This window comes from Medicago sativa, chromosome 2, assembly GCF_051527215.1.
Source record: "Medicago sativa cultivar Bolivia chromosome 2, Bolivia_mono, whole genome shotgun sequence".
Classification (NCBI taxonomy): domain Eukaryota; kingdom Viridiplantae; phylum Streptophyta; class Magnoliopsida; order Fabales; family Fabaceae; genus Medicago; species Medicago sativa.
Window position 1 is genome coordinate 44,403,788 of NC_140750.1, and position 10,310 is coordinate 44,414,097.

At 35.9% G+C, this 10,310-nt stretch overlaps 2 long non-coding RNA genes across 6 annotated transcripts; both read right to left on the reverse strand.

Annotated features, from left to right (window-relative positions):
- Positions 1 to 473: 473 nt before the first annotated feature.
- Positions 474 to 5,380, reverse strand: LOC146946860 (uncharacterized). 3 transcript variants are annotated; one of them, XR_015026831.1, is made up of 5 exons: positions 3,070 to 5,380; positions 2,838 to 2,969; positions 2,563 to 2,732; positions 2,061 to 2,221; positions 474 to 710 (listed from the first exon to the last, which is right to left on the reverse strand). It is a non-coding gene; the product is annotated as an uncharacterized LOC146946860 (long non-coding RNA). The 3 variants fall into 3 exon arrangements; XR_015026832.1 differs by lacking the exon at positions 2,061 to 2,221; XR_015026830.1 differs by having other exon boundaries at positions 474 to 2,221.
- Positions 5,381 to 6,859: 1,479 nt separating this feature from the next.
- On the reverse strand, positions 6,860 to 9,869 carry LOC146946861 (uncharacterized). Of its 3 annotated transcripts, XR_015026834.1 has the most exons (5): positions 9,456 to 9,869; positions 9,224 to 9,355; positions 8,949 to 9,118; positions 8,447 to 8,607; positions 6,860 to 7,096 (listed from the first exon to the last, which is right to left on the reverse strand). It is a non-coding gene; the product is annotated as an uncharacterized LOC146946861 (long non-coding RNA). The 3 variants fall into 3 exon arrangements; XR_015026835.1 differs by lacking the exon at positions 8,447 to 8,607; XR_015026833.1 differs by having other exon boundaries at positions 6,860 to 8,607.
- Positions 9,870 to 10,310: the final 441 nt, after the last annotated feature.

Genomic DNA, 10,310 nt, shown 5'->3' on the forward strand with positions numbered 1-10,310 from the left:
TCGTTTTCGCAGCAAGGATCATCTCATTACTTTCTATTTACATAATTTAAAACCAAATAGGTTCAATATTATGTTACGCATCAAAGGACATCGGGGGACAAATTCAACCTTCATATTTATCAAACTTCTAACCATATAGGCTAAAATCTCATTTTTGTGACAAGGGTCATTCCAATACACTTTCATTTTACCGAATACAAAACCAAATAGTTTCATATATCATATTTTGCATCAAGGGACATCGAGGGACAAGTTCAACCTTTATCAAACTTCTAACCATATAGGCTAAAATCTCATTTTCGCCTCATGTTTCGCATCAATGGTCAAGTTCAAACTTCTCATTTATCAAACTTGTAGGCATATATACCAAAATCAAATTTTCGCAACAAGGGCCATTCCAATACTTTCATTTTACCGAATACAAAAACAAATAGGTTCACATATCATGTTTCATGTAACACCCATACTAGACGTATCTAGAAAGCCTAGCAAGTGCGTTAATTTAGTACTGGATACATTAAAAATTTACAACAATAAAACTTCGAATGAATATAAAAGACAACAAGGGCGTTCGTACAATGATAATACAACTTAACATTTCTAAAACATCATAAAAGCATCCTTTAAAATCCACTCCATCCAGCTGCAAGTACGAACGAACACTTGTCGCATCATCCATTCGGCTACTGGCTTGCTAATCCACCTGATATCTGAAACAAAATAGGATTGGGATGAGACATAATGTCTCAGTGAGTTCCACCTAATCCTAGGCTAAAGGCAACCTCAAGGGGAAACCTACGGTCACCACGTGTCTACATTACAACCTGACGGTTAATTATACGTGTGTGGGGACTTGCATACTTAGACAGTTGTGCATACTAGGGCCGTCATAATTCATCTTACTTGTTATAGGCTTACTATCACACGTGTCATGGCGGTCAAGGGATCCTAGGACCGCTAACTCAAGATACGTTAAACGCATCAAGACTTAACATAACATATTCATGACACAATCCTAAACCGGACGATTAGGGGAACCTAAGATCGTCATCGGCATAACATTCTTTACTTGATCTATTTCATATCTTATACTTGTCTAATAGCATCTCGTGCTATTGGTCATAAACATAATCTTACATAAATTCATTTCTTGCAACATAAACATAAATAAAGTCAGGGTCATACTTGGTTAGCGTTGAACAAACATTATTATCTGAGTTCATTTTACGGAGAGTCCCGGGTGGAGTAACCCCGAGAACAATCCCATACATGACCGATGTACGTACATCGGACTCCCTCGGTGTCGTGCGGGTCCCTTGCGGCTTGAACCGTTCCCCTTAGGTCGAGAACCTCTCGTATCCCCCTGGCGTGGATAACAAGAGACACGAACACCTACATCTTACTTACTCAGTGACATGCGGGTTCCTTACGGCTTAAATCGTTCCCATCATGAGAACCCCTTGAATCCATACATTCATGGATTGCAAGAGACATGTCACCTACATATTCATTTTTTAATCATAAATCTTAATCTTAAACATATCATGAAAGGTTAAACATTTTCATGCTTACTTGTTGATTCTTACATATGTGAAGAGATTAATCATCAATTCACGTCTTAACATAATGCTTGATTATCTTAAACATATGCGAAGAGATTACACTTCGCGTCTTATCATATTTAGGATTCTTGCTTAACTTTCTTTGTGAAAAGATATCCAATCTCTCACATCCTAGCATAAATAATTCATGCTAACTATCTAGTTCTCGATAACTATATCGAGGCTCTAGTTCTTTCCCCTTTCTTATTTTATGCTACCCGGACATAATGAATATTATTCTCTCGCATGTCACGCTTTACCAACATATTAAATACTTGCTTTATTCTTAAGTAAATATATAAAAACATGTAAAACATCTTTTCAGCAAGTATTCATGAGTTAGCAAGCATGGCATAATTTGGGTAACTAATCATAACATATAAAATTCCTAATATTCATATTATCCTCACAAGATAAAAACATAATCCCAAGGGTGGGAAAACTATCTATGGAACTCACCATAAAAGTTCTTGATTCTCTCAATATATTTTGCCACAACTCAAAGCTCATATCATTGCTTTCCCTTCAACCCTCTTATCTTGCTCTTAGAAGCCTTATTTTCAGACCTCTGCTTCAGTCCCTGTCCATTCAATATGACTCACTTATGCAAAACCCGTACCCTGCAATATCCAGCATCAATGCCTTGACTTTAACAATTTAATTAAAATACCAAACGATATCGGTTTTGAGCAAACGACCACTCGTTGGAAAGCTTAGGGTGTCAGGATTCCAAATATAATTTTTGTTTTGAGGATTAACCATCCAATTTGTACAGTTTAACAAAAGAGTGGACATTGGTACAGAAACGAGACTGAAACTTTCCCCAAACTTGCAGGTAACTTTTCTCCTACTATACTTAATAGAATTTAATAATTCTTGTGTCTAAACTGTAGAGAATTTCGTTATCTATCCACAGAAATAACAACCACTCAATTCAGAGTTACATGGAAAGAGTTCTTACCATTTTAATGAAGCCCTGTTCCAAAATCCGCAGTCAGAATCCAGCAGAAAATATCAAACTTTAAACATGTTTTCCGAACTCGTTTCAAATCCGAATCATACAAAATTTGTGTCCGAACTATAGGGAATTGAATGAGGAATCCAAAAATTCAGCAATCATTCAATTTCAAGCTACATAGAAATAGTTACGAATTAAAAACCAGAACTTGAGCTTACCACTATTTCATGAAATTCATCCATAATCAACCTCAAATTCAAAATTAATGAAACACTCACCTAGTTGATTAAGCAACAGCCCCAGCTTAAGCTCCAATTCCAACTTTTCTCTGCATCAAAAACCTAGCTTCCCTTGAACATCTCTTTATGAGCTTTAAGATGGAAAAATTGCTAACCCAAGCTTCTATATACCTCCATGATTATGTACAAACCACAACATAAGCTTGATCATTCAAGAATCCAACTTAATCAAAACCTTAACTTCATAAAGGAGAGAAGAATTGAAACTTACCTATTAATCCAAGCTTCTAGCACCATTGGAAAACTTACACAACTTGTTTCATGATTTGGAAATAGTTTGGAAAGGATTGATGGAAGAAGAAGAAAAGAAGAAGAAGAAGAAGAAGAAGAAGAAGAAGAAGAAGGAAGAGAGGCGATGGAGAGTAGAGAGAAGGAGGAGATAAACTTTTCCAACCAAGAGAGAGAAAGGTTGGGAGAAAATGAGATATTTTGGGACAAATATCAAATAAATATCCTTTTGTGTGAAATTACCAAAATACCCTTTATCTTAAGCGTGTTAAATACGACTCTGAGACTTAGCTCGTATTTGACTGTCATCACTTGATAATGTTCTCCATAAACTTACTTTCCTTTATATTAATCTTATAGCACGATTGACGGTAATATTCCGACACTGACAGGCGGGATATTACATTCTACCCCTCTTAAAAAAATTTCGTCCTCGAAATTTAGAGATCATTTAACATGTAACGAGTTCAAACATAACATTTTGAAATAATTCTTGCATTGTCGGAATCATTCTTCTCATAGTCTTAACTTAACGTTAAAACATCATGAGCAAAACTTATTCTTACGGCATATTGTACCATATATCTCGGATCCATATTACCTACTTAGGGTAAATCATTTATATGGGTAACTTATCGCTATCTGGGACACTCATGATTTGCCTTTCAACTGGAGTCTCACTAGAATCCAGATTTGCCCTGCAGTGCTCAATTGCACCATAAACAACTTATTGTGTAAACACTTAGCTCATACATATTTTTCCTTATGTAACTTGAGACACTTATCACTTACTTACATTACTTACTAGACGATTCCACGAATCTCCTTTCAGAGCCTTAGGAAAATCCTCCGATCTTATTATGATTTCATGCACTCGAAACCATCGGTAACTCATATAACTTGGCATGGATAAGCGACTTCAAATTCTGCCATATACTTTACATTCAACAGCCGGTCTCTTAGTTCACATGCTTCTAAACTTCCCGACTAAAACCATTTGCACTTGAATATCCTTAACATACACTTGTACGTCTCAGACAACCTTTTGGAGAACATTGTTATCCATTACGCCAATCTTTAATTTCCATTGTGCATTACATACTTTCACATGCCACATACTGTTAGATAATATCGATACTTGTTCTATCTTTTTACATTAAGAAATCTTATAAACATTGGTATACGGATCCTTGGATTGAATATATGTATATTTTTTTTTTTAAGAAAACATTTTGAATCCAAATCGATAACGGTACTGCAGAACCACAGAGCGAGTTTCTATGTTCTGAAAAAGGCAGAATCTCGCCCAAGCTCGCCACTGACGAGTTGGTCCGGAAGTCCGCACGTCTTAAGTGAACTTATTCACTTATGACGTGTGTCATTGGTTTCAAAAATGAAAATGTCATGTTTTTAGAATAATTCATGTCCAAGTCCCTTAATACCCATTTTCACTTTAAAAGTTGAAAAATCCTGGTTTAGCACCATTCAAGTAAGCATCGTCATCATTTAACCATCATGGCATCGGTGAGTATGAATCTCATCATACATAACTCATGAATCGTAATTCCTTCCGTGATAAAATTCTTAAACTTCGAAAGTGGATTCTTTTCTATTCCTTCTTAACTATATGTATGTTTCAGACACATATTGATGTATAACTCAGACCATGTAGGATCCTTGATCCACATAACAATATTTAGCTTCTTTATAATTAACAACTTAACCTGTTCACTTCCGTTGCGCTTCTTTGATTCCCATCGGTTGGTTGTAGCCAACACTCCATTCTATCGATACGAGTGAAACTTCTCATTCCTTCTCTTATACTTTATCATCTTCTTGAACTCTTCTCAAGACCATTCATGTGGCATCCACTTCTGCAACTTGCTCTTCATGAGGCCTTGTTTGACAGAATCTCATGATAGACTTGCCGTATTCTCATATTACCTTCTTGTAGTTGAACTTTACATACTTACTTGTAGATTTACCTTCTGTCGTATCACTACCATTCTTAAGTTTATTCCTGAGCAAATCTCAAATTCCCATAGCATGCTCATATTGCACACCGTGCATACCTTTCTTGAACATCCTACTTTGCATCTTCGTTTCTCGCAAGCTATGCTTTGCTTAATCTTACCAATGCTAGCTCGTTAATTTTCTTCTTGAAGAAAACTTCATAATTTTGCACACGGATCATTGGTGTTGAGGTTTCTTTATTATATGTATAAAATATTGAATTTTGGGTCTCGGTCGTTACCATAAAATTCATGGAACGAGTTGATAACACAACAGTGTCATCAAATCATTCTCCAAGTGTTCAAATTATTTTTCATGTATTGTAACCAACCGGTACCTACGGAATTCCATTTAAAATTCATGAACACCAATTCCAATCACCCGTATGCGTATATCTTTTCTAAAATTTTATAAATTTCACAAACATTAAAATTTGTCATGGTAACGAGCCTTAGTAAACTAATTAAGCAAATCATAGATTCGAGGGGTAATTAATACTCCACCAAAACCTGAGAATTTTGTGATCAAACATAACTCCTCACCACCTAACTTCTTACTTCATGTCTTCACATCCATAACGTCCAATCATATACCGGAACCTCTATATTCTTGGTTTAAACTCATCTTGACTCTTAACACATTAACTTCCAAAGTTACCTTGAATCAAATCAATTTCGTTGATAGTTGTTCATGCCTTCTTCCTTTGAAAATCTTAGGGTGTGATATGCATTCGTCACTTGTTGTCATAAAGGTTTTCATCACTTAAAATATTATTGCGAAAATAACTCTCCAATAGTTACTGCAGACCTAGAGACGAACTGACCGTTTTCGGAAAAACAGAAACCTCGCCCCAGGTTCGCTATTGGTGAGCTTCTTCAGTTAAACATTTTTTTTTTTCAAAAACCTACTTTACATAAAATCCTTATTTCTCACGTAACCTAATGCATATCATTCATTCCCATTATTGTAAAATATTCTATAATATGTTAATGGCAAGCATCAACCTAATTCGATACAGTTCTCGGAACGTCGGAAACTAATGCCTTAATCCTGACGACATAAACTTTCGCTTAAACCTTTAACTTCTTCTACTACGAGTAACTTGCCTCGCTACATTGCAACTTATCGCACTTTCAAAACACCAGAACCCTGTCCTGTCCACTCTGAGCTTACAAATCCATAACCTCATTCACATAACTCTACTTCTGAGAGTCTACTAACTCCGTCCACATATGTCGACTTCTCCTTATCTTGTAGCCTTGTACTTATGTTCCATAAATATATTTCCTTTCTATAACATTGTCCTACTCCAACAACGACTTTTACCGGAACTTCCGGTCCCTCTTAAACATTCTCAAATTCTTCACATTCGGGTATTCAAAATATCTTTAACAACTTCCCCAACGTTATCGGATCAACCCATCTTGACATAACCTTGCATTCCCGAAGAAATCATACTTAAACGGATTAGCCCACCGGCCACCATTTGGCATAATCAGTTTCTTACTATTCTTACTCCGAGTTCCTACCTTCTCAAATCATCTTCATCACATACTTCATTCCTCCTGGTCCTATTTAGCTCTCAGGCATCCGTTCTAACCGTCGAATGTTAAATTGAGTTGATCAAGCTCAACTAATATCAACAATTAAAACATTTACCTGGAACCCAATGGTCCCACTTCCTTAGTTGTAACTTAATGACCCAAGGCACGGTCTGAATCGACCTGCTCTGATACCAAATGTAACACCCATACTAGACGTATCTAGAAAGCCTAGCAAGTGCGTTAATTTAGTACTGGATACATTAAAAATTTACAACAATAAAACTTCGAATGAATATAAAAGACAACAAGGGCGTTCGTACAATGATAATACAACTTAACATTTCTAAAACATCATAAAAGCATCCTTTAAAATCCACTCCATCCAGCTGCAAGTACGAACGAACACTTGTCGCATCATCCATTCGGCTACTGGCTTGCTAATCCACCTGATATCTGAAACAAAATAGGATTGGGATGAGACATAATGTCTCAGTGAGTTCCACCTAATCCTAGGCTAAAGGCAACCTCAATGGGAAACCTACGGTCACCACGTGTCTACATTACAACCTGACGGTTAATTATACGTGTGTGGGGACTTGCATACTTAGACAGTTGTGCATACTAGGGCCGTCATAATTCATCTTACTTGTTATAGGCTTACTATCACACGTGTCATGGCGGTCAAGGGATCCTAGGACCGCTAACTCAAGATACGTTAAACGCATCAAGACTTAACATAACATATTCATGACACAATCCTAAACCGGACGATTAGGGGAACCTAAGATCGTCATCGGCATAACATTCTTTACTTGATCTATTTCATATCTTATACTTGTCTAATAGCATCTCGTGCTATTGGTCATAAACATAATCTTACATAAATTCATTTCTTGCAACATAAACATAAATAAAGTCAGGGTCATACTTGGTTAGCGTTGAACAAACATTATTATCTGAGTTCATTTTACGGAGAGTCCCGGGTGGAGTAACCCCGAGAACAATCCCATACATGACCGATGTACGTACATCGGACTCCCTCGGTGTCGTGCGGGTCCCTTGCGGCTTGAACCGTTCCCCTTAGGTCGAGAACCTCTCGTATCCCCCTGGCGTGGATAACAAGAGACACGAACACCTACATCTTACTTACTCAGTGACATGCGGGTTCCTTACGGCTTAAATCGTTCCCATCATGAGAACCCCTTGAATCCATACATTCATGGATTGCAAGAGACATGTCACCTACATATTCATTTTTTAATCATAAATCTTAATCTTAAACATATCATGAAAGGTTAAACATTTTCATGCTTACTTGTTGATTCTTACATATGTGAAGAGATTAATCATCAATTCACGTCTTAACATAATGCTTGATTATCTTAAACATATGCGAAGAGATTACACTTCGCGTCTTATCATATTTAGGATTCTTGCTTAACTTTCTTTGTGAAAAGATATCCAATCTCTCACATCCTAGCATAAATAATTCATGCTAACTATCTAGTTCTCGATAACTATATCGAGGCTCTAGTTCTTTCCCCTTTCTTATTTTATGCTACCCGGACATAATGAATATTATTCTCTCGCATGTCACGCTTTACCAACATATTAAATACTTGCTTTATTCTTAAGTAAATATATAAAAACATGTAAAACATCTTTTCAGCAAGTATTCATGAGTTAGCAAGCATGGCATAATTTGGGTAACTAATCATAACATATAAAATTCCTAATATTCATATTATCCTCACAAGATAAAAACATAATCCCAAGGGTGGGAAAACTATCTATGGAACTCACCATAAAAGTTCTTGATTCTCTCAATATATTTTGCCACAACTCAAAGCTCATATCATTGCTTTCCCTTCAACCCTCTTATCTTGCTCTTAGAAGCCTTATTTTCAGACCTCTGCTTCAGTCCCTGTCCATTCAATATGACTCACTTATGCAAAACCCGTACCCTGCAATATCCAGCATCAATGCCTTGACTTTAACAATTTAATTAAAATACCAAACGATATCGGTTTTGAGCAAACGACCACTCGTTGGAAAGCTTAGGGTGTCAGGATTCCAAATATAATTTTTGTTTTGAGGATTAACCATCCAATTTGTACAGTTTAACAAAAGAGTGGACATTGGTACAGAAACGAGACTGAAACTTTCCCCAAACTTGCAGGTAACTTTTCTCCTACTATACTTAATAGAATTTAATAATTCTTGTGTCTAAACTGTAGAGAATTTCGTTATCTATCCACAGAAATAACAACCACTCAATTCAGAGTTACATGGAAAGAGTTCTTACCATTTTAATGAAGCCCTGTTCCAAAATCCGCAGTCAGAATCCAGCAGAAAATATCAAACTTTAAACATGTTTTCCGAACTCGTTTCAAATCCGAATCATACAAAATTTGTGTCCGAACTATAGGGAATTGAATGAGGAATCCAAAAATTCAGCAATCATTCAATTTCAAGCTACATAGAAATAGTTACGAATTAAAAACCAGAACTTGAGCTTACCACTATTTCATGAAATTCATCCATAATCAACCTCAAATTCAAAATTAATGAAACACTCACCTAGTTGATTAAGCAACAGCCCCAGCTTAAGCTCCAATTCCAACTTTTCTCTGCATCAAAAACCTAGCTTCCCTTGAACATCTCTTTATGAGCTTTAAGATGGAAAAATTGCTAACCCAAGCTTCTATATACCTCCATGATTATGTACAAACCACAACATAAGCTTGATCATTCAAGAATCCAACTTAATCAAAACCTTAACTTCATAAAGGAGAGAAGAATTGAAACTTACCTATTAATCCAAGCTTCTAGCACCATTGGAAAACTTACACAACTTGTTTCATGATTTGGAAATAGTTTGGAAAGGATTGATGGAAGAAGAAGAAAAGAAGAAGAAGAAGAAGAAGAAGAAGAAGAAGAAGGAAGAGAGGCGATGGAGAGTAGAGAGAAGGAGGAGATAAACTTTTCCAACCAAGAGAGAGAAAGGTTGGGAGAAAATGAGATATTTTGGGACAAATATCAAATAAATATCCTTTTGTGTGAAATTACCAAAATACCCTTTATCTTAAGCGTGTTAAATACGACTCTGAGACTTAGCTCGTATTTGACTGTCATCACTTGATAATGTTCTCCATAAACTTACTTTCCTTTATATTAATCTTATAGCACGATTGACGGTAATATTCCGACACTGACAGGCGGGATATTACATTTCACATCAAGCGACATCAAGAGACAATTTCAAACTTCCCATTTATCAAACTTTGTAACCATATAGGCTAAAATCTCGTTTTTGTGACAAGGGTCATCCCAATACTTTATATTTACCGAGGGACAAGTTCAAACTTCCAATTTATCAAACATGTAACCATTTAAGCTAAAATCTGTTTTTCGCGGCAAACAGAAGACATAACTCAATAAAATAAAAAGAAAAAACTCCAAAGTTATAAACTCAAAAGACAATCGATAAAAAAATAAAAAAAACATACGAAAGAGGTTATATTTTGACAACAAAATTCAATATCTAAACAAACTAAAACAACTGGTAAAAAGATGAATAAAGAGAGATGTTGTGGTGATTAAAGTAATTAAATTTACAAGTGTTACACGACTAACCTTGAGAGAACTGCATATTTAACGATTGATC